At 38.5% G+C, this 22,675-nt stretch overlaps 1 long non-coding RNA gene across 1 annotated transcript in view; it reads right to left on the bottom strand.

The window, feature by feature from the left end:
- Positions 1-349: 349 nt before the first annotated feature.
- Positions 350-22,675, bottom strand: part of LOC141424190 (uncharacterized) — a 401,269-nt gene continuing 378,943 nt past the window's right edge. Inside the window, exons 5-9 of the long non-coding RNA XR_012449157.1 lie at positions 21,325-21,417; positions 20,435-20,759; positions 13,736-13,876; positions 11,677-11,804; positions 350-3,635 (exon numbers count right to left, since the gene is read on the bottom strand). This is a non-coding gene — a long non-coding RNA (uncharacterized lncRNA). The remainder of the gene's footprint in view (positions 3,636-11,676; positions 11,805-13,735; positions 13,877-20,434; positions 20,760-21,324; positions 21,418-22,675) is intronic.

Here is a 22,675-nt window from a genome sequence, read left to right as displayed (position 1 = left end):
ACACATGGAGGGATACTCTCTCAGGTCTGGAGAATTTAGCTCGTGAATGGCACTTGTCAACTAAACCTCGCAATGATACTCAGCAGGCATGATGAGGAGGAAATGTTAATGAAATCCTGCCTAACTACAGGAACACATTTGAATAGAATCAAAGTCATATGTGGAATTTTTTTCTCAGATACTAAGTCTTCTTGGCATATATTAACCTTTTGCCAGTTTGAAAAAAATAAAAAGATAAAAAGTAGGATGAATCACTCATTCAGTCATTCTTCAAACATTTATTGAGCACCCATTACATACCAGACCCTGTATCCAGCTCTAGGGATTCAAAAATGAAATGAGACATAGATCACTTAAGGCAAATAATTTATTATTCAACATTTGGTGGTAAGAATGCAGATTCTCAGTTTATTAAACAATGCAAAAGAGTGCATGCATTATTGGTCCCTTGGCTTAATTTGGAAGTAGACAAGGGGAAAGGTGGGGCCCTTCAAAAAACAAGTTTAATTAGCTAGGGGATACTTTTCAACTTGTAAAATTTGCAAAGGAAGAAAGCATGTTGGGTTATGGGAAAGGGACTTACAAGCAAACAGAATGGATAGAATGATCTTGGGCAGACTTTCAACAGCATGCACAGACCTGCCATTGTTGTGGAATAGTCTTTCAAGCAAGAAGAGCCAGCAATGACCAAGCTGGGTTGGCCCTCCTTTGTCCAACCTCTGACCTGCTGCCTGTCACCAATGAGAGAGAAATTCAGCTGAGCATTGTTCTGCTGCTGAGTAGTGCAAGGAACTCCTTTTAGCAGAAGCTCCCTGATACAAAGCTTTTAGAAAATTCAAGGACTTGTTCTGTCATCATCAGAAGTGCATGCTTCCATTGCTGAGTCAGAACACTGAAATTGGAGCTAGACCAGATATAAATGGGTGAGCCAAATGAAAGACTGTTGCTGCAGAGCAAACCCTACTGCTTCTAAGATGGGTAAGATTATGTGGAGTACCTCAATAAATGCCTTTGGCCCATTCATTTATGCAAACAAAAGGCTATGCAACACTTTCCATGTTTCAGGAACTGCTCTGGATGCTGAGGATGAAACAGTGAACCAGACCACATGAGGCTACACCTTCATGAAGTTTGTATTATAGTGAAGAGCAACAATACATAAACAGTTTAATTTAGATTATCATAAGAGTAAAGAGTAACTGATGAAAAGCACTTACATTGGGCCAGATGTTATTGCAGACAACAGAATCTACTCTGTCTCATTTAAGCAGAAAAGAATTTTATAGTCAGGTTTCCAAATACATAGTTCCCACATCTGTGAATTCAAAAACGTTTGGGAAAAAACGTATCTGTACTGAACACATACAGATTTCTTTTCTTGTCATTATTCCCTAAACAATATAACACAACTGCTTAGATAGCACTTACATTATATTAGCTATTCTAAGTAATATAGAGATGATTCTAAGTAATCCAAATGATCTGGATAGGTTATATGCAAATACTATGCCATTTTATATAAGGAATTTAGGCATCTACAGATCTTTATATCCACTCAGGGTCCTGCAACTAATCCCCCACAAATACAAATGATGATTATGCAAGGAATGCAGTGACAATAAAATTATTAAAAGGACTGGAGGAACAGACGTTATACTGGCCTCTCAAGAACAATCACTAGCCTATGCATGATCTGTTACAAAAAGCTCTTGTATTGAGAAGGTGCTCAATTCTTGCTGCCTGAAGAATCATTCTAGCCCCCAGTGCAATCCCAATAGCTATTGCTGCTTTTGCAGAAGCCACTGCATCATGAAGCTATCTCTTCCTGCTACGAGTCATAGCCATAGCTACAACTACTTGCTCCAGATTCACACCACCATGCCAGCACAATGATGCTTGAGCCATCCAAATGGAAACCATGTGAACCACAAAATGGATGTCTTACATTTTGTTGGTGGAAGCTAAATCATTTCTAGAATCCAAGCTCCAAGAGAATCTTGGAAATGTGGGTTTTTGCTTTGCATTCTTGGCATAGAAATAGAGCGTTTCAATGGATATTAAACTACCCAGTCCATTGTAGCTACCACACCACTTTGGAATGAATAATCAGAGAATGTCTCTAAGGGAGGTGACATTTAAGCTAAAACCACGTGAAGGACTGACAAATAAACTTTCCAGGCATAGAGAAAACCAAGACTTACAAATCTGTGCATTGTGATCGGGAAAATTTAGAGAAGTTAAAAGAAACTACACAAAACAAGCCTCGGAAGATCGTGGTTAGGAGTTTAGGTTTTATTCCAAATACTTGAAAACCATAGAAAGTTTTATGAAAGAGATTGGAAAATTTTGATTTGTATTTTTAAAAGAAAATTCTGGCTACAAAGTAGAGATTGAATTATCAAGGGGCAGAGATAGGAGACAAGACAGAAAAAAATTGAGGATTAGAGATGGTAGTGCCTTAGGCTAGGATAATAGCTACAGAGATGAAGTTGGCTTTCTCTGTGTATATTATAGGAAGAACCACAGCATTTCAGCATGAAATAGATGTGAGGAGTTAGGGCTATACCCAAGTTTCTAACCTAAACAAACAATAGATGATATTCCACTTACAGAGAAAGCATGGCCACAATCGATCAAAACTCATAGTTCTTGATGCTTAAAAACAAAACTGTCATGTAGATAGGTTGGAAGTAGTCTCAGCCACAAAGCCTAATGTTTTGCTCTCCCAACTGGATACTAGTCTCTCTCTTTAGAGTGTTCTTGAGGTTCTGAAGAAGTGGGTCTCACATTCTATGTCCATAAGATTCTAACTCAGTTAGTGGTCATCCTTAAAGATATCAAGATAAAGGTTTAGGTGGTAAAATACTTGTGAGGCCCTGTAGAATAGTCTGGGGGTTGGTTCCTAATCATCATAAAAAATGAAAATCATAAAGTCTTTTGGAGGTGAAATGCTAATCTCTGAAAAGTCATAGTCTTCAAAACAACACTTCATCATTTAACTCTAAGTTCATAACTCCTAGGTATATCCTGATCTACTAATTCTAGCAAGTGTGTGATGGTGGAGGTAAAGAGAGAGAAGAGGGCAGGGGCAGTTTGTGGGGACAGTGACCTGAGAATTAGTTTGCTGTGCCATAGGCCTTTGATTTACCACAGCCTTAAATTCATATGACTTTAAAATTCATAGAATAGAAGGTTTACTGGGATTTATGAACTAATAATTAAATGATGAAATGGATGTTGAAAGCAAAATATGGATTATTGTCTCTAAAAACATGAATACTATGAATGATTGGCCTGAGATTCACCCAGAAAAACAAACTTAGAAGAACCACAGCTCTAAAGTCTACTATAATCTGTTCAACAAATAAATAGACCAACAAGAATTAAAAAGTCTCAGCAAGAGACAGAAGGGGAGGCCATACCTGTGCCCTGCCTCTCTTAAACAATCAGAGTGCTTAGAATAGCTCTGTTACTAGGGCAGAAGCAAAGAATCTTTTGCTCTCTGTAAGCATTCAGTCTTTCACATGTCTTTAGCACTCTCCATGGGCATACTGGTGCCAAAGTGGAAAAAGATTTAATTTCATGTTGCCAGGTTTTCACTCTTCAGCAGCTAATAAAGAGGCAGGTGCAGTCATCTGGGTTGTTAGAAAAGAAAAAGGAGAGGGTTAAAAATGTTTATTTGACCCACTTCAAATCTTACTAAATCATAGGATAAGACAACTCATAACTTGTTCCCAGCTCCCATACTTCAATCACTTTCAAAGGAAGTGTGTCTGAAGGTATTTTGCACTTAGAAATAAAAATTATTTTGCCAATGTAGGGCAACTCTAAGCCCTATTTGTCTGAATTTTTCAGATCTTCTCCTAACCCCACCAAGAATAAAACATGCAAGTACATAATATAATAAACCCAAGAGTGAAGTTAGTAGCCTTCAAACTGATGGTTTGTGGGTGATGGGAATTCATACTCAGTGTCTTCAAGAGGTAAAGGTCAAGTCTGTGTCATCTATCACCTGATAAAGGGAAGTTAGTCTACATAAAAGAAAGATTGTTTTTCTAAAAGATTCTATTTAATAAAAATAATTGGTTCAGAACTAAATGGTTCACTGAATTTGGCTGTTTCCTTGTTTGGAGCCATCAATTGGAGCTCAGTTTCCACATCTGGCTGTTAGGGGGTTTTGTTAAGTGCTTACAACAAAGGGTAGGGAGAGGATGGTAGAAGGGGTAAGAGCCACAATTTGTTATTTTTGTCACCTAATGGGAAAAAAGATTCATGTGTAACTTTTCTTTTAAAATCTCCGGGTTCTGAGCAGATGGCAGATATTTAATACACAACTCTTGAGTGTGTCAGTGACTCATGGTATCCATCTGGTTCAGGCAACTTCTATGCTTCTCTTACTGAGAAGAAGCAATGGTGCCTGGGGAACAACCGCAAAGAGAAGGAACTGGTTCATGATGGGAGATCTCAAATTCTTTTCTAAGGACTAGAAAATGGTCATTCAATCCTTGATTTGGGCCAAGGAGATAGGAAGGGAGGCTTCTGGGAATGTTCTTCCTGGTTCTTAAGAAAGAAGAATAGCAAGCTGGTTTTCCCTTCCCTACTGGATGTTAATAAGTAGGCTATAGTGCAAATGCTGCTGGCAGCCATTCTGTAACACCAGGAAACCAACTTGGGAATGAAGCTGAAGCTTATGACAGCAGGATGAAGTAAATTGAGGACATATTTTGAGTCATCAAATCAAATACAAAGCCTACTCTCCTCCTGAATTGCCTGCTATATGACCTAATAAACTATCCCTATTGTTTAAGCCAGTTTGAATTTGATATTTTGTTTCTTGAAAATAAATTTATTTATTTATTTTTTTTGTGTGTGAAAACTCTTTTTATTTTTATTTTTTTTTTCATTTTTCTTTTATTATTCATATGTGCATACAAGGCTTGGTTCATTTCTCCCCCCTGCCCCCACCCCCTCCCTTACCACCCACTCCACCCCCTCCCGCTCCCCCCCTCAATACCCAGCAGAAACTATTTTGCCCTTATCTCTAATTTTGTTGTAGAGAGAGTATAAGCAATAATAGGAAGGAACAAGGGGTTTTGCTGGTTGAGATAAGGATAGCTATACAGGGCATTGACTCACATTGATTTCCTGTGCGTGGGTGTTACCTTCTAGGTTAATTCTTTTTGATCTAACCTTTTCTCTAGTTCCTGGTCCCCTTTTCCTATTGGCCTCAGTTGCTTTAAGGTATCTGCTTTAGTTTCTCTGCATTAAGGGCAACAAATGCTAGCTAGTTTTTTAGGTGTCTTACCTATCCTCACCCCTCCCTTGTGTGCTCTCGCTTTTATCATGTGCTCATAGTCCAATCCCCTTGTTGTGTTTGCCCTTGATCTAATGTCCACATATGAGGGAGAACATACGATTTTTGGTCTTTTGAGCCAGGTACCTCACTCAGAATGATGTTCTCCAATTCCATCCATTTACCAGCGAATGATAACATTTCGTTCTTCTTCATGGCTGCATAAAATTCCATTGTGTATAGATACCACATTTTCTTAATCCATTCGTCAGTGCTGGGACATCTTGGCTGTTTCCATAACTTGGCTATTGTGAATAGTGCCGCAATAAACATGGATGTGCAGGTGCCTCTGGAGTAACAGTCTTTTGGGTATATCCCCAAGAGTGGTATTGCTGGATCAAATGGTAGATCGATGTCCAGCTTTTTAAGTAGCCTCCAAATTTTTTTCCAGAGTGGTTGTACTAGTCTACATTCCCACCAACAGTGTAAAAGGGTTCCTTTTTCCCCGCATCCTCGCCAACACCTGTTGTTGGTGGTGTTGCTGATGATGGCTATTCTAACAGGGGTGAGGTGGAATCTTAGTGTGGTTTTAATTTGCATTTCCTTTATTGCTAGAGATGGTGAGCATTTTTTCATGTGTTTTCTGGCCATTTGAATTTCTTCTTTTGAGAAAGTTCTGTTTAGTTCACATGCCCATTTCTTTATTGGTTCATTAGTTTTAGGAGAATTTAGTTTTTTAAGTTCCCTGTATATTCTGGTTATCAGTCCTTTGTCTGATGTATAATTGGCAAATATTTTCTCCCACTCTGTGGGTGTTCTCTTCAGTTTAGAGACCATTTCTTTTGATGAACAGAAGCTTTTTAGTTTTATGAGGTCCCATTTATCTATGCTATCTCTTAGTTGCTGTGCTGCTGGGGTTTCATTGAGAAAGTTCTTACCTATACCTACTAACTCCAGAGTATTTCCTACTCTTTCTTGTATCAACTTAAGAGTTTGGGGTCTGATATTAAGATCCTTCATCCATTTTGAGTTAATCTTGGTATAGGGTGATATACATGGATCTAGTTTCAGTTTTTTGCAGACTGCTAACCAGTTTTCCCAGCAGTTTTTGTTGAAGAGGCTGCTATTTCTCCATTGTATATTTTTAGCTCCTTTATCAAAGATAAGTTGCTCATAGTTGTGTGGCTTCATATCTGGATCCTCTGTTCTGTTCCACTGGTCTTCATGTCTGTTTTTGTGCCAGTACCATGCTGTTTTTATTGTTATTGCTTTGTAATATAGTTTGAAGTCAGGTATTGTGATACCTCCTGCATTGTTCTTTTGACTGAGTATTGCCTTGGCTATTCGTGGCCTCTTGTGTTTCCATATAAATTTCACAGTAGATTTTTCAATCTCTTTAATGAATGTCATTGGAATTTTGATGGGAATTGCATTAAACATGTAGATTACTTTGGGGAGTATCGACATTTTTACTATGTTGATTCTACCAATCCATGAGCATGGGAGATCTCTCCACTTTCTATAGTCTTCCTCAATCTCTTTCTTCAGAAGTGTATAGTTTTCCTTGTAGAGGTCTTTCACATCTTTTGTTAGGTTTACACCTAGGTATTTGATTTTTTTTGAGGCTATTGTAAATGGAATTGTTTTCATACATTCTTTTTCCGTTTGCTCATTGTTAGTGTATAGAAATGCTAATGATTTTTCTATGTTAATTTTATATCCTGCTACTTTGCTATAGCTATTGATGATGTCTAGAAGCTTCTGAGTAGAGTTTTTTGGGTCTTTAAGGTATAGGATCATGTCATCTGCAAATAGGGATATTTTGACAGTTTCTTTACCTATTTGTATTCCTTTTATTCCTTCTTCTTGCCTAATTGCTCTGGCTAGGAATTCCAGTACTATGTTGAATAGGAGTGGAGATAGTGGGCATCCTTGTCTGGTTCCTGATTTTAGAGGGAACGGTTTTAATTTTTCTCCGTTAAGTATAATGCTGGCTGTAGGTTTGTCATATATAGCTTTTATAATGTTGAGGAACTTTCCTTCTATTCCTAGTTTTCTTAGAGCTTTTATCATGAAATGATGTTGGATCTTATCAAAGGCTTTTTCTGCATGTATTGAGATGATCAAGTGGTTTTTGTCTTTGCTTCTGTTAATGTGGTTTATTACGTTTATTGATTTTCGTATGTTGAACCACCCCTGCATCCCTGGGATGAAGCCTACCTGGTCGTGGTGGATAATCTTTTTGATGTGTTGCTAAATTCGATTTGCCATTATTTTGTTGAGCATTTTTGCATCAATGTTCATTAAGGAGATTGGCCTATAGTTCTCCTTTTTGGAGGTGTCTTTGCCTGGTTTTGGGATAAGTGTAATACTGGCTTCATAAAATGTGTTTGGCAGTTTTCCTTCCCTTTCTATTTCATGGAACAGTTTAAGGAGGGTTGGTATCAGTTCTTCTTTAAAGGTCTGATAGAATTCAGCAGAGAATCCATCAGGTCCTGGACTTTTCTTTTTGGGGAGACTCTTGATTGCTGCTTCAATTTCATTTTGTGTTATAGGTCTATTCAGGTGATTAATTTCCTCTTGGTTCAGTTTTGGATGATCATATGTATCTAGAAATCTGTCCATTTCTTTTAGATTTTCAAATTTATTTGAATATATGTTCTCAAAGTAGTCTCTGATGATTTCCTGGACTTCCATGGTGTTTGTTGTTATCTCCCCTTTTGCATTCCTGATTCTACTAATTTGGGTTTTTTCTCTCCTCGTTTTAGTCAGGTTTGCCAGGGGTCTATCGATCTTGTTTATTTTTTCAAAGAACCAACTTTTTGTTTCATTAATTCTTTGTATGGTTTTTTTGGTTTCTATTTCGTTGATTTCAGCTCTTATTTTTATTATTTCTCTCCTTCTATTTGTTTTGGGATTTGCTTGTTCTTGTTTTTCTAGGAGTTTGAGATGTATCGTTAGGTCATTGATTTGGGATCTTTCAATCTTTTTAATATATGCACTCATGGCTATAAACTTTCCTCTCAAGACTGCCTTAGCTGTGTCCCATAGGTTCCGGTAGGTTGTGTTTTCATTTTCATTGACTTCTAGGAACTTTTTAATTTCCTCTTTTATTGCATCGATGATCCATTCTTCATTAAGTAATGAGTTATTTAGTTTCCAGCTGTTTGCATGTTTTTTGTCTTTACTTTTGTTGTTGAGTTCTACTTTTACTGCATTGTGGTCAGATAGTATGCACGGTATTATTTCTATTTTCTTATATTTGCTGAGGCTTGCTTTGTGCCCTAGGATATGATCTATTTTGGAGAAGGTTCCATGGGCTGCTGAGAAGAATGTATATTGTGTAGAGGTTGGATGAAATGTTCTGTAGACATCTACTAGGTCCACTTGATCTATTGCATATTTTAGATCTTGGATTTCTTTATTGAGTTTTTGTTTGGATGACCTATCTATTGATGATAATGGAGTGTTAAAGTCTCCCACAACCACTGTGTTGGCGTTTATATATGCTTTTAGGTCTTTTAGGGTATGTTTGATGAAATTGGGTGCGTTGACATTGGGTGCGTACAGATTGATGATTATTATTTCCTTTTGGTCTATTTCCCCTTTTATTAGTATGGAATGTCCTTCTTTGTCTCGTTTGATCAATGTAGGTTTGAAGTCTACTTTGTCAGAGATAAGTATTGCTACTCCTGCTTGTTTTCGGGGGCCATTGGCTTGGTAAATCTTCTTCCAGCCTTTCATCCTAAGCATATGCTTATTTCTGTCGGTGAGATGAGTCTCCTGTAAGCAACAAATTGTTGGATCTTCTTTTTTAATCCATTTTGTCAAACGGTGTCTTTTGATGGGTGAATTAAGTCCATTAACATTAAGTGTTAGTACTGATAGGTATGTGGTGATTCCTGCCATTTAGTTATCTTAGTTGTTTGAAGGTTTGATTGTGTGTACCTAACTTGATGTTACTCTCTACTGTCTTGCTTTTTCTTATCCTGTGGTTTGGTGCTGCCTGCCTTTTCATGGTTAAGTTGGGTGTCACTTTCTGTGTGCAGGATCCCTTGCAGAATCTTTTGTAATGGTGGCTTTGTGGTCACATATTGTTTTAGTTTCTGCTTATCATGGAAGACTTTTATTGCTCCATCTATTTTGAATGATAGCTTTGCTGGGTAGAGTATCCTGGGGTTGAAGTTATTTTCATTCAGTGCCCGGAAGATCTCACCCCACACTCTTCTTGCTTTTAATGTTTCTGTTGAGAAGTCTGCTGTGATTTTGATGGGTTTACCTTTGTATGTTACTTGTTTTTTCTCTCTTGCAGCCTTCAATATTCTTTCCTTAGTTTCTGAACTTGTTGTTTTAATGATGATATGTCGTGGAGTAGTTCTATTTTGATCTGGTCTGTTTGGTGTCCTGGAGGCTTCTTGCATTTGTATGGGAATATCTTTCTCTAGATTTGGGAAATTTTCCGTTATTATTTTGTTGAATATATTACGCATTCCCTTCGCTTGCACCTCTTCTCCTTCTTCGATGCCCATGATTCTCAAGTTTGGTCTTTTGATGGAGTCGGTGAGTTCTTGCATTTTCTTTTCACAGGTCTTGAGTTGTTTAATTAATAGTTCTTCGGTTTTTCCTTTAATTACCATTTCATCTTCAAGTTCTGAGATTCTGTCTTCTGTTTGTTCTATTCTGCTGGATTGGCCTTCCGTTTTGTTTTGCAGTTCTGTTTTGTTCTTTTTTCTGAGGTTTTCCATATCCTGGCTGTTTTCTTCTTTATTGTTGTCTATTTTTGTCCTGAGTTCATTTATCCATTTATTCATTGTGTTCTCTCTTTCACTTTGGTGTTTATACAGTGCATCTATGGTTTCCTTTATTTCTGCTTTTGCTTTTTCAAATTCTCTATTTTTATTGTCTTGGAATTTCTTGAGTGTCTTCTGTACATTTTGGTTGACCCTATCCAGTATCATCTCTATAAAATTCTCATTGAGTACTTGTAGTATGTCTTCTTTTAAATTATTCTTATAGGCTTCATTGGGTCCTTTGGCATAGTTTATCTTCATTTTGTTGGAGTCTGGCTCTGAGTTTCTGTTCTCTTCATTCCCCTCTGGTTCCTGTACTAATTTTTTGCTGTGGGGAAACTGGTTTCCTTGTTTTTTCTGTCTTCCTGTCATTGTCCTTGGTGTTGTTACTGTCCCTGTACTGTGTGTAATTAAGTATTTTCTAGCTTGTAATAATAACAATGGTAATATTGAGAATGGAAGAGTGAGCTGAGATGGAAAGCAAGAAGTTAAAGAAAAGGGGAAAACAAATATACAGACAAGAGGGAGAAAGCAGAACAAGGTATCAGACAAGAGAGTTTCAAAGGTATAAACAGGGAGTGTTAGTGTACTAATCGACAGTAAGCTGAACAGACAATAGAGAGAAAGAGAGAGGATTGAAAATCAAAGATAAAAAAAATAAAAAATAAGTATATGAAAGTAATATCTATTTATAAAAATGAATTAAAATAAAATGGAAAATAGGAAATTAAAAAAAAACCAAAAAACCAAAAAACTTCCAAGTTTATATGCAATGCAATTTCAGTCTTAATAATTTGGATGTCCGTCTCAATCTCCAGTCCTGGAGTTGGTGCCTCAGATGTTGTTCTGTAGTTGTCTCATCAAAGGGGATGCATAAAGTAGAACAAAACTACACTCACACACACACAGAAGGAAAAAAAAAAAAAAAAGCCCCACCAAGTGTCCCCAGTTCAAATGCAATACAGTTTCAGTAAGTTTTTCGGCTTGCAGGTGTAATTCGGTTGTTCTCTCATCAAAGGTAGGGAGAAAAAGAAAAAAAAAGCGTCTGGAGACAGTTCTGAGAGTGGTATCTGCAACTGTGGTTTGCCTGCCTGCTGCTCTCAGCCTGTAGCTGGAGGCGTTATTTATGCAGATCTCTGGGGTGAGCTTAGCACTCACCTGGTCCCACAGGCTTTGTTTGCTCAGAGTTCTCCTGTGCGGCGGCCTCTGCTACAGCCTTTCCCCTTTCCAAGCACTGGGAAAGGTGCCACTGCCCCGCGTTGTCAGGCCTGCGTGTTTATTTACAGTTCACGTGGGAAGTGGGTCTTCCCTCCTCTCACAAGCGTCCCCGCTCCTGGTTGCTGGGCGCGCCCCGCTCCCGCCAGAGCCTCTCCGGCCCGCCCGGCTCGTTTATTTACAGTCCCGGGAAGGAGTCCCTTCCCCCAATCTTCAGCGCTCAGGGCGCCCCACCCTCTTTCCAGCGTGTCTTAACTTTTCTTATTGCTTAGTACTCAGTTTCTCTTTTTTTCCCGGGTGGAGGTCAGTCTGTCCAGGGGGCTATGCTGCTCTGGCCCAGGCTTGTCTGTGGGGGAACTGCGGTACCGCGAAGCTCACCTGGTCCGCGTCTTCCCAAGCCGTATGGGCGCCGGCCACTGGCGGCCCCGGGGGGCCTCCTGGGTTCTCCGTTTAATGTGAAGTGGAGATTCTCTGCGCTGGCTCTAGCCGCCATCTTGGAATTCCCCCTGAAAATAAATTTAAATGATATGAAGATCACATCATTTTCAAAAACAGATTTTGTAAAGTTACCTAATTATTTCAAATATCTAGTTTACCTTTCTCCGAAATGAATAGGAAGTAATTAACTTCATATTAGTAAAATGTCTTTAACAGTCTTTTCTCACTATAAAACTGGCTTGAAGAATTAAGTCTACAAAGCCAATAGGAAATGAAGGTGACAGCATATAGCTCCCTCAGAAATCATCCTGTCATTTGAAAGCAAATCTTATACTTTGAGTGAAGTTTTTGGCTTATGTCAATTGGATGTAATTAGATGGGTCTCTTTCTTTTATATTGTATTTATCCCTGGGAATCTCTAATCAAAATCTATACTGCAAGAACTTAAGCCAGGCTGTAAAATCGAAAGGCAAGCCTGCTCTGTCAGTAATTACTCCTTCTTCCATGCATTCAATAAAACAGCCATCCTTCATTCGGGTAGAGGTTGGGTACTGGACTAAGCGTCCATTGTAGGATAGAATAGCTGATAAGGATATGAACTCAAATCTTGTACCATTTAAAGCTGTATGCCTTTGAATGCAATACATAACCTCTAGAAACTTCCCTTTAGCTTTTTGTAAATAAAATACTATTTTAGTTGTATTTTCCTCCCACCATCATTTTGTGGGTTATATAGGATAATGCATGTGAAACACTTAGCACAGTGCCCACCATGTAGAAAGTGCTCAAGAAGCACTCTTAATACTCACTTTGTGGTAAAAGTGATCAATTGGTTTTAACTGGAGGGACAATGGTGGCATTTTAAAAGTGCAGCTTGAAATCCAAGTTCTTATCCAGTGAGTGAGGTTTCCAATGGGCTGCATAGGGCTCCATGGGCAGAGTGGACCAATCCTGTTCCTTTCCCTTCCATTACTTACCATGTACTTCCTGCCTCCCTCACATGGAATTAGACCGCATCCCTTTTCCCTCTTCCGTCATTCTAGCACTTCAGAATTAACTCTGATTTTCACATGGAGCTCAGTGAAGTGAAAAGTTATAATATGGCATAATAATGATCTCATGGCTTGATAATGAAACACTCAAAATTATCTTTTTAAAAACATAGAATACACAAAATGAATACATTAATGAAGAAGAAAAATCAATATAGTCTCTTTATGTTGACTCAATTCTGAGAAATTCCAGAGACTACTTGAAGGTGTGGTAGAAAGAGCCCTGACGGGGGAAGGCAATATCTCCACCAGTCAAGTGTGACCTTGAGCAGATTCCATCTTTCCTGTGCATGGCAATGTCGTCACCTCTCAGATAAAGGACTTAGATGTGAACCAGTGTTTTTGACCTGAGCTGGAAGGAAGGAGAAGTGTGGAGGGGGCACAAAGGCCTCATCTTTGGGGTGCCCTAAATTGCTTTAGCCAGAACTATTTTATGATTGCATGTTTTACCTACTTTTCAATAAAAAGTTTGGACACACACATAAGATAGCTTAACTCGAAGATCTCCAAGGTCCTTTTCAACACTAACTCTCCAGGATTCTTCTTAAGTGTCTCTGATCACCAACCATTCCCTGCCTAGCCCAATATTTCCGTTCCACTGAACACACGGGGGGTGTTGTCAATTGTGCTACTCCATGCTCTTTCTGTACCAGGATGACCTGGTAGATTGTGACTTCATAGCTTCTTAACCAGAACACCTCGAGCATAATGCTAATAATCCCCACAGAGATGCCAGGTTGGGGAAATGTGTCATGTGGGTAATAAGGAGCCTTATCTGAGAGCAGAGAAGAGTGGAGCTTGGACCAGGTGCTCCCCACATTGGTAGCATCTTTGAGGATCTTAAGCCAAGTTTTTTCCTGAACCCACATTTTTCCCCTGCAGTCCTCAGAGAAGAAGCAGTACGCAATGGCTTCTGATTCTATACTCAGTACATTACTCATATTTACCTTGTTATCCTCTTCCATTGTCACCATACCATCTGAGATGGAGTTTATCAGGTTGAATGTCATGGTCTGTGTAAAATTGTTCGATTGGTCAGGATGCTAGGCAGGTGCCCTACCAACTGAGCCATACCTTCAGTCCCAGGGCTTTTTAAAGGGAAAAAAAATTACAGATATGATATATTTTTTAAAGTTCCACATACTTTATCCTTCAAATCTCATTTTCTGCTCCCCTCTACAGGAGGAATTATTATTTTTGATTTGATATTTTCCACTTCCATTTGTGTTTTTGTATATATATAATATTTCACATATAATGTACATATATTCATAAACAAACATAAAATCATTCTACAGCTTGATCTGGAGTTTTCTGGTTCAATATTTTGTTTTCAAAAAAGTCCATTCATATTGAGTCATACAATCTAGATCACTTTAACTTCGGCATATGTCCTTGTATGAAAATACTTCAATTTATATATTCTCCAGAGAATGAAAATTTAGGCTGTTTCCAATTTCTATTCATTACAAATGATACTACATCAAACACTCTTATCCACATGTGAAAGCATTTCTCTAGGACCATAGAGAAATGCTCAAGTGAAAGTTAAACTTATTTCAGATTTTAATTGAGATTACCAAATTGCTTTCCAAAATAATTGTTCCCATTTAAACCCCTACCACCAAAATGTATTTCCTTGCCCCAAATCCTCCCTAACACTTGGAATTGGCAGACTGTTCCATTTTTGCAAACCTGCCAGACATAAAAAAAATTATTTTATTGTGGCTTTAATTAACTTTTCCCTGCCTGACCAATGGAGAGATTAGTTATAAAAAGTTTTAAACTTTTCAAAAGCTTGTCAGCCAAACATGTTTCATTTTCTGTGAATTGCCTTTTTTTATCCTTTACCTATTCTTAGGTTTACTTATTGTATAAGTCCATTTTCTGTTACCAATAACAGAATGCCACAGACTGGGTAATTTATAAAGAAAAAAGGTTTATATTGGCTCATGGTTCTAGTCCAAGGTCAAGGGACCCCATCAGGTGGTCACATTCTTGCCATCAAGTTCCAGGGAGGTGCAGGGCATTATATGGTAATTGACAGGGGGTGCACCTGTTTACCTATGTCCTCTCTGCCTTTTCTTATAAAGTGACCAGTACTCAATCTTGGCGCTCTACCTACAGGATTAAACCTAATCACTTTCCAAAGCACCCTCCCCTTAAAGAGCACAGGACATCTCACATTCAGTGACTGGTCAACATGGGCAAATCACCCTCCTAACTTCAACATGGGACAATTCTGAAGGCACTTGCCACCTTCAGATGTTCCCATGGGGTTTTCTAGGGCCTCTCTTAGGTCTGCATCATAGCTCAACATTTGCCTCAGCCCGATCCTTCTTAGTCCCTTTGTTTTCACAAGTGTTGTATCAAGCGCACTATCAAACAAACTCTGCCCTAATCTGTCTCAGAGTCTGATTCTGATGAAACACAACTTACTACAAGCTTTTATCTAACAATCCTAAGACTAGAGTTATTTAACAGTTTCTCTTGAATAAACAAATTGTCTAAAAGTCATAAAATGGATTTCTCCTTTTCCAATCCTTATATCTTTCTTTTTTTTTTTTCTTTCTAATACCATCAGTGCACTAGAGGTATTAGTGCATTATTGACTAGATGTCATGATGACAGGCATTCTTGCCTTCTTCCTCTTTGATGGGAACACCATAGAGTATAATATTTGCTCCTAAGTTTTGGTAGATATCCTTCATCAAATATTCCCTTCTTTTCTGTTTTGATAAAATTTTATTATGAAAATGTGTTGAATTTTTCACGTCCTTTTTTGATTTTTATTTCTTCTTTAATTAATATTCAAAATTATATTGGTTCTGCTGGTAAACCATCTTTATATTACTTAGTAAGCCCTACTTAGTTATACAACATACACACACACACACACACACACACACATACACACCATGCAAATACACATTTATAAACCAAAGATAGAACCAGATTCTAGCTTGCAAATATTTTATTTATGATTTTTGGCTCTATGTTTATTAGTGATTATTACAAGTTTCTTTTTCATACTGATTTTTTTTTGCTTCTAGTACCAAGTGTATCTAATTTTCTGTCATGGTTACACATGTGTATATGCATATTTACCTTAACAAAATCAAAAGTTAGTCAAGAGAATGTCAATCATCCTCTAAAACATGAACTAAGAACACTTTAAATCTAATCAGTCCCTTCTTGTTTGAAACAGCTTTTAATTTTCCTTTGTCTTTTACTTCTCAATCATTTCACTATTGACACTGTTATTTTATAGAGTCAGTCCTAATTTATATTTCTTCTTGCATCTCACTCCTATTTTTTGGACTTAATATGCCAAAAAAATTCTATGTTCAGCCAAATTAGCATTCAAGAAAGTGTGTGTAATAACCAAATTTTATCTTAGCACTTTGAAAATATCCTTGTTTTTGCTATTGAAAAGTCTATTGTCAGTTTTTATAAGTAATCTACTGCTCCTTTTATGTGGTTTATAAGATTTCTTCTTAGTCTTTGAGTTCTAAAATTTCATTTCAGTAAGTCTAGTGTATTTCTTCTTGCTTAACCTGCTTGGGATTTGTTGTGCATCCCAAATGTAAAGACTTAGGTTTACTCTTAATTCTGGAAATTTTACTCTCTTTATTCTTTCCTTCAGGAATTATAATTAACACATATAAGCCTTTTAATTCTATTCTCCATGCACTTTCACCTGTGTTACATATTTCCTGAATACTCTCTCAATGCTAGTTTCTGAATACTTTTTTAAGATCTACTTTCCAGTACTAATTCTCACTTCAATTGCATTCCATTCTAGAAGTTCTAATTGTTCTAGTTAGTTCTTTTCAAGTATGCCTTTTCTTTTATTATTTTTACAAATAGTTTGCTCTTTTCTTGTATTTTAAATTCCCTATTTTATGTCTTTATGAGGCAGATAAGGCCCACGACTATGTAGCCAGAACAAGGGTCCAATCATCAGAACAGAAGTCCATGGGCCAGAAAAGAGAATCCCTGGTAATTTTATCAGAAACCCCATCCCACGCTCCTCTGTCAGCCATAAAGCCTGTCTGGCTATGGGTCTAAACACTTACTTGCATTAAGATGACATAATTTATAGAGAAATGAATTTATTTATAGTTTTGGCCAAGATTTGGAGGAGAGAAATTTATAATCTATTTCTACCTTGCCTATAGCAGTGTTACAACATACAGAAAAGAGGAAACAAAAGCCAGGAAATATGGGCAAATAGTCTTCCTCTGGAAGATGAGTCTTCTAGCTCTTGCTGGTGGCCCCACTTTATCCCCAGCACAGAATTTCCTAAAGGAATCCTAATTTCTAGGGTCACTGTTACAGTGACATCAGAAATACAACCTCAAGTACAGGAAAGTTTAGGCAGGTATAAGTCCCATTTCTATGTGGACCATAGGAGCTACTCTTTTTACATACTCTGCTTTAGCCAATCCACTCTCTCTAGACATCAACTCCATTTCAGTTTTTCATTTCTTATCCTTTCTAATTACATTTCCATTCCCCAAGTTTTCTGATTCTCTAGCCTAGAAAGCAAATATTACAAATAGAAAGGGAAAAACTATTGAAGGACAGGCTTTTCCAAATCTCCCAATGTCAAAATCTCTGAATCAGTCTCCCTGTAGAGAAGATCCTCCTTCCTTGAAGGCCAGATAGGCCTGCAACACACAGTTGCAAAGTAATGTGATTCCAGAACTCAGGCCTTCTGGTGCTTCAGGACATTTTTTAAAATCGTATAGTCATCAAAAAGCTCCTGCTCCAGCTGTGTGAAAAGAGACTCTGCAGCTCTCACTTAATTTTGGTTGCATTACCTCATTCTATACATCATTCATGACAAGCTAGGAACCACAGGACTCCCTTAGCTAAATCCTCTTGTCCTTGACCCAGCTGTAATTTATGTGGCCATTTACCTCATAAATGTGGTAAGCCCTGTAGCTGAAGGAAGTCATGCAGAAGTTTGAATGCAGTGGGTTCTCTGCTGGTTGTCACAACAAGAAAAAGCAGCCAAGGCAAATAGGAACCCTGACCTACTACCATGTTCTTGTCCTTCCCAGGATCACATTGCCATCACTCTGCCAAACCAGGATGGAAAGGGTGAAAGAGAGGTGGATTTTGTAAGCTGCTTTTGGATGGGTTATTTATGTCTTCTAGCCTGGTACTTTTCCTTGAACTCAAAGAGAGTACCAAGACAGACTGCAGCGTGACTCCTCTACCCCACATAGCCGAATACATTTGCACTTTAGCAGCTGCCTGTGCTGGAAAGGAACTAGGAGTCCCCATGTGCTTCATGGCCAATCCCAGTTTTCTTGTATGTTAGAGCAGAAACCCAAGAGCATGTGACCTTGGGCCTGAAAGCCAGGCAGCACCCAGTCATGCTCCAAGAGATCAGGTCTTTGAAAACTTTGCCTTGTCTGTAGACATGACTCTTCTATAAACCTCAGTATCAGGGCTTTGCAACAATCCTAGAAGGAAGTAACACAAAAGCAAAGGATTAATTCTGGACCTGCTAAGAAAGTAGCAACATTTGGGGTTGGAGGCTGTAGATATTTAGAACTGAGCCAAGAACTCCACTCTGTCTCAGGATTCAAACACAATTAGATAAAGGCTTAGGTCTTTTTTCGGCCTTCTGCACCCTTAATCCTTACAATAAAACATTTGTAGAACTGAAAGGCTGCATGATGCCGAATCATCAGAACAAGAATGGATCAAGCCCATGGACTGTACATAGACATGAAAGCAATTGTGGACATTTTAGAAAGAGTCTCAACGCCAAGGGTAAAGCAAAAGGGACTTTATATTTAACTAGGAGTTAAGCGTAAATTCTGTTTCCCCAGAATTTCAATAATAAAGATTTTATTCCTGGAATGTTTGGGGCATGGCCGTCTTTGCTTGATACTTATCACAATAGGACAAAGAAGCAAGACCAAAAACACCACAATTGATTGGAATTTCTCCTAAAAATATGCAGTGTACTGGAAAACGAAGAGAAAAGCCTAACCAAAAGTTATATATTACTCCTTTTTAAAGGGACTGTTTTTATATTTGCTTACATCAGAGAGCCAGAGAAGTCTGCCCAAAGACATCATCACTTAGATTCCTTCTCACAGAGCCCAGATCATCTGTAAATCAGAATCACTTTATACCCATGGGTACTGCCAACCTCTGTCATTCTTTATTATGTGGACTTTAGAACCAACCACTGGAAGAATGTATCAAACAAAGTCTCAAAGTCAGTTAAGGTTAATTTCAGTCAAGAAGTTCTTGGCTTTTCTTCTCTTGGTGCATCTCTGTCCCCACTTCTTTATTGTTTCTGTTTTCCTCCAGCCTAACCCCAACTTGATCTTTCCTACCAGTGTTTGCCCTGGGACTGGCATAGCCAATAGGAAAGCTCTTTAAGAGCATAGGGTTTACCATTAACAGCAGTAACAGAGGCCACTCAGAGCCAAGGCAGCCAAGCAAGGAAATGTCAGCCTGGATTAGCTTTCCAGCACCTGGGAGGTAGGACTTATTTATAAATAAAAATAGACAGCAAAAATGCTTGGCCCCTCATGGGCCCCCAATGTCTGAGACGGCTTGTATAGATTCAAGTCCAAAGGCTTTTCTCAGTTGTCCTCCAAGTCTCACAGCGAGATTTTTTTGGTAACTAGAATTAATGAAGGGAAGATTTGCTTCCATCTGAATCAAAATCCATGCTTGTATGGATATGTACCTTTTTCCATGGATTTCCAATCATTTAACCAGGTCTCCAGTAACCTATAACAAGAGTCATGGGTGCTAGCATCTTCTAGGAGACACTTATTCATTGATGAGTTCTTTATCAGAGAATAGTCCTTGCCTTCTACTGCACTCTCTGGGTCACTAGGCCCACACCATGAAAGACAATGCTTCTTCTATACAAGGGCTGAACCTCTCAACTGCTCACTTTTTTCTTGTCACAGAATGGGCCACAGTAATCAAATCAAAATCTTTCCAAAGAAGTCTAAATTTTAGAGAAGAATTTTGAGATTAATTTGCCAAGTCCTTGAGCTCTAAAAACCCGGATTTAAGCTGTATATAGATACTGGTTGCTAGGTTTATAAGTTAGATTACCATGGGTATTATTCACTTTAATCAAGCAGTGAAATTAAAAAATATTCACATAGGCCCTATTCTTGGGGCTCTTTAAATTAGGTCACCTTGTATTGCAATGGTATCTAGTCTAGAGAAACTTACAGTACCATAGTACTGAAAATCTCCTTTCAAATATTCCAAGTAATGGGGTACACACACACACACACACACACACATATTGGATCTTTGGGAGGTAGTAGCCTTGCTGTATAAGCCAATACAATTGATCAAAGCATTTTCTTACACCACCTGTATCCTTTCAACTCCCAAGTCTGGTCTTCTGACTATACTACCTCTTATTATAAATGCTGCTTGCTGTCCAGGTGTCAGGAGCTAGTAGATTATTGCCACCCCTCTATTAGCTACCCATGTTTAGCTCCTTCAGTCCTTCCTCTGATCCTATTCCCTGAGTCCTCACCTCCAACTCCTCATTCTCCTCACCCTTCTCCAAGTTCCCTAAGGTTCTATGTCCCTAAACTAAGCTTTATAAAATCAAAGTGCTATTCCAGATGCTTACTCACTGAGGAACTGAGCAGCCAGCTGTCACCTCCAGACTCCATGACGTTGTTAGTCAGGGTATGTATCCCAAAATAGGTCTGGCCTTTCATGCTGCCTTCTCCCCTTGCAGTCTGGCTCCTCGTTAGCTGTCCACTGTCACCCCAACTCTCCTTTGGAACTGCTTTCCAGGTTTCTCTTCTTGTTTTGCGTTATTTTCCTTCAAACTTGAATAGGTCACTAGTCAGCACTCCCAGGAAGAATGTGTCTTCTTATCACTTTGAGTTGGAAATAGCCTCAAAGTCTCCATGAAAATTTCTACCAAAGGAGGTTTTTATGAGGCCTTCCACTCTGGACGGAGAAAGCAAGGGAAAAAATGTATGATTTTAGGCTCTGATAATATTTCCAACAATTTTCTAGAGAAACTAACTTAGCAAGCCAGGTAGGATCCCCTTCAGCAAGGACTTGATGGACTCAAAGGGTGCTGGTATGCCATCTAGAGCTATGGAGAGGATATTTTCCCCTACTAAAATCAGTTCTCCTGACATGGCACTGCATGGGCTTCTTCATGAGGTTTCGTTGCTTGGGAACCTTGATTTCTTTTCTTTTCCTCCTCTAGGATCTGTCTTACTCTCTTTTCTGGGAGCTCACTATGGCAGGTGGCAGGAAGAAATGTCTATGGCAACTTAAGGGTCCCACCCTCCCCCAGAAAAGTGCAAGGGCCCAGGCTGTACCCTAGGGAGGCCCAAGAAGCACTCACTTCAGGAACTCCCAGACCCATAACATTAATCCCCACATCTTCAGAGGGAAAGAGCATTCCTATTTTAAGAGGTCCTGGGTAACATGTGTTAGCCTAGGCTTAAGTCACTGCCCCTTCTTTAAAGTTTATGAAAGAAATCAATTTCTTAGCCATTACCTTTGCATGCTTTGTTCTGTTCTGCCTCAATGATCAACTGGTTTACCACAAAGTGTAAAGGAAGCTAGTGAAGCAATGGTAACCAAGGAAGCTCTGGAATTACAATAACAGATAGAGACAAGCAAAGGGGCATGTGAGATCTAAAAATAAGTCACTAACCCTAACCTATTTCCTCTAACAGACATATATAGGCATCTAGAAAACCACCCATAATTCCAAAGAATCAATAAAGAATACTTCAATTAACCACAGCCCACCCTGTCCCAAAGAAGTGTTCATACCCCTTAGTTAGTCTTTCAAGCACTGAGAATATTTCATTATAAGGAAATTAATCACTATTGCATGTGAGACCAGGGGGCTTCACATCAGCATCTCAGTAACTAAAACTGAAAATCACACCACATCCATGGCATTTGGTGTCCTTTGTGCAAACTATTACAAGGTGAGTATGGGTTCTTCCAATTTCCCTGCAGCATATTGCTGCTTAAACAATTTAATATTTTAGCATTAACATTAATAATGATGATAGCTAATATATACAGTAACCAATAATTTACTCATTTAGTCCTTATAACAACCACATGAAGCATCTTTTTAAAATGAGAAAACAGACTCAGGGAGATAAAGCCACTTGACCAACACTATACCATTCTGTGTGTTGGAGTTTAGATCCAAATTCAGATCTTCCTAGCTACTCACCTCAAAATAATCATATTTTATATGGTTGTTTATAATCCAAATTGTGAATGCTAAGAGTTTCAAACTTTATTTTAATAGCAAATTCTCTTTCTCTCAGCTACTCAAGCTGATTTTTTTTCACACATTTAAATGACTTCAGTTGAAACCCAGTTTTACTCATTTCTCGACTTTTGCATTTAATATCACATTCTGGGCGTGGTGCACCAATGAACAAAAGTAACTGGTTTAGGGAGAAATACCCAAGTTTCATTTCATTCTTTTTGTTCGAAGAAAAATAGTGGCTCAATCTAAATGGAATGATGTTGCCCCAAGTTAGAAGCTCTCGATTCTTTAAGACTCCCTTTGTGTGTGTGGTAGTTTATTAGGATTGCTATTAACAAAGTAGTACAAGACTGGGTGACTTAACCAACACTTCTCATTTCTAGAGGCCAAAACTCTGAAATCCAGGTGTTAGCAAGGTTGGTTTCTTCTCAGACCTCTCTCCTGGGCTTTCAGGTGAATGTTCAGGGCTTTCTCCCTGAGTCTTCACATGGCTTTTCCCACTGTATTTGTCTGTGTTATAATTTTCTTCTTATAAATATACCATTCATATTGAGTTAGGGTCCACCCATGTGTCTTCCTTTTAACCTTAATGACCTCTAAAGACCCTCTC

This window comes from Castor canadensis, chromosome 6 (assembly GCF_047511655.1).
Source record: "Castor canadensis chromosome 6, mCasCan1.hap1v2, whole genome shotgun sequence".
NCBI lineage: Eukaryota > Metazoa > Chordata > Mammalia > Rodentia > Castoridae > Castor > Castor canadensis.
Note: the sequence above shows the minus strand (reverse complement) of the source record. Positions and strands in the feature narration are given on the sequence as shown.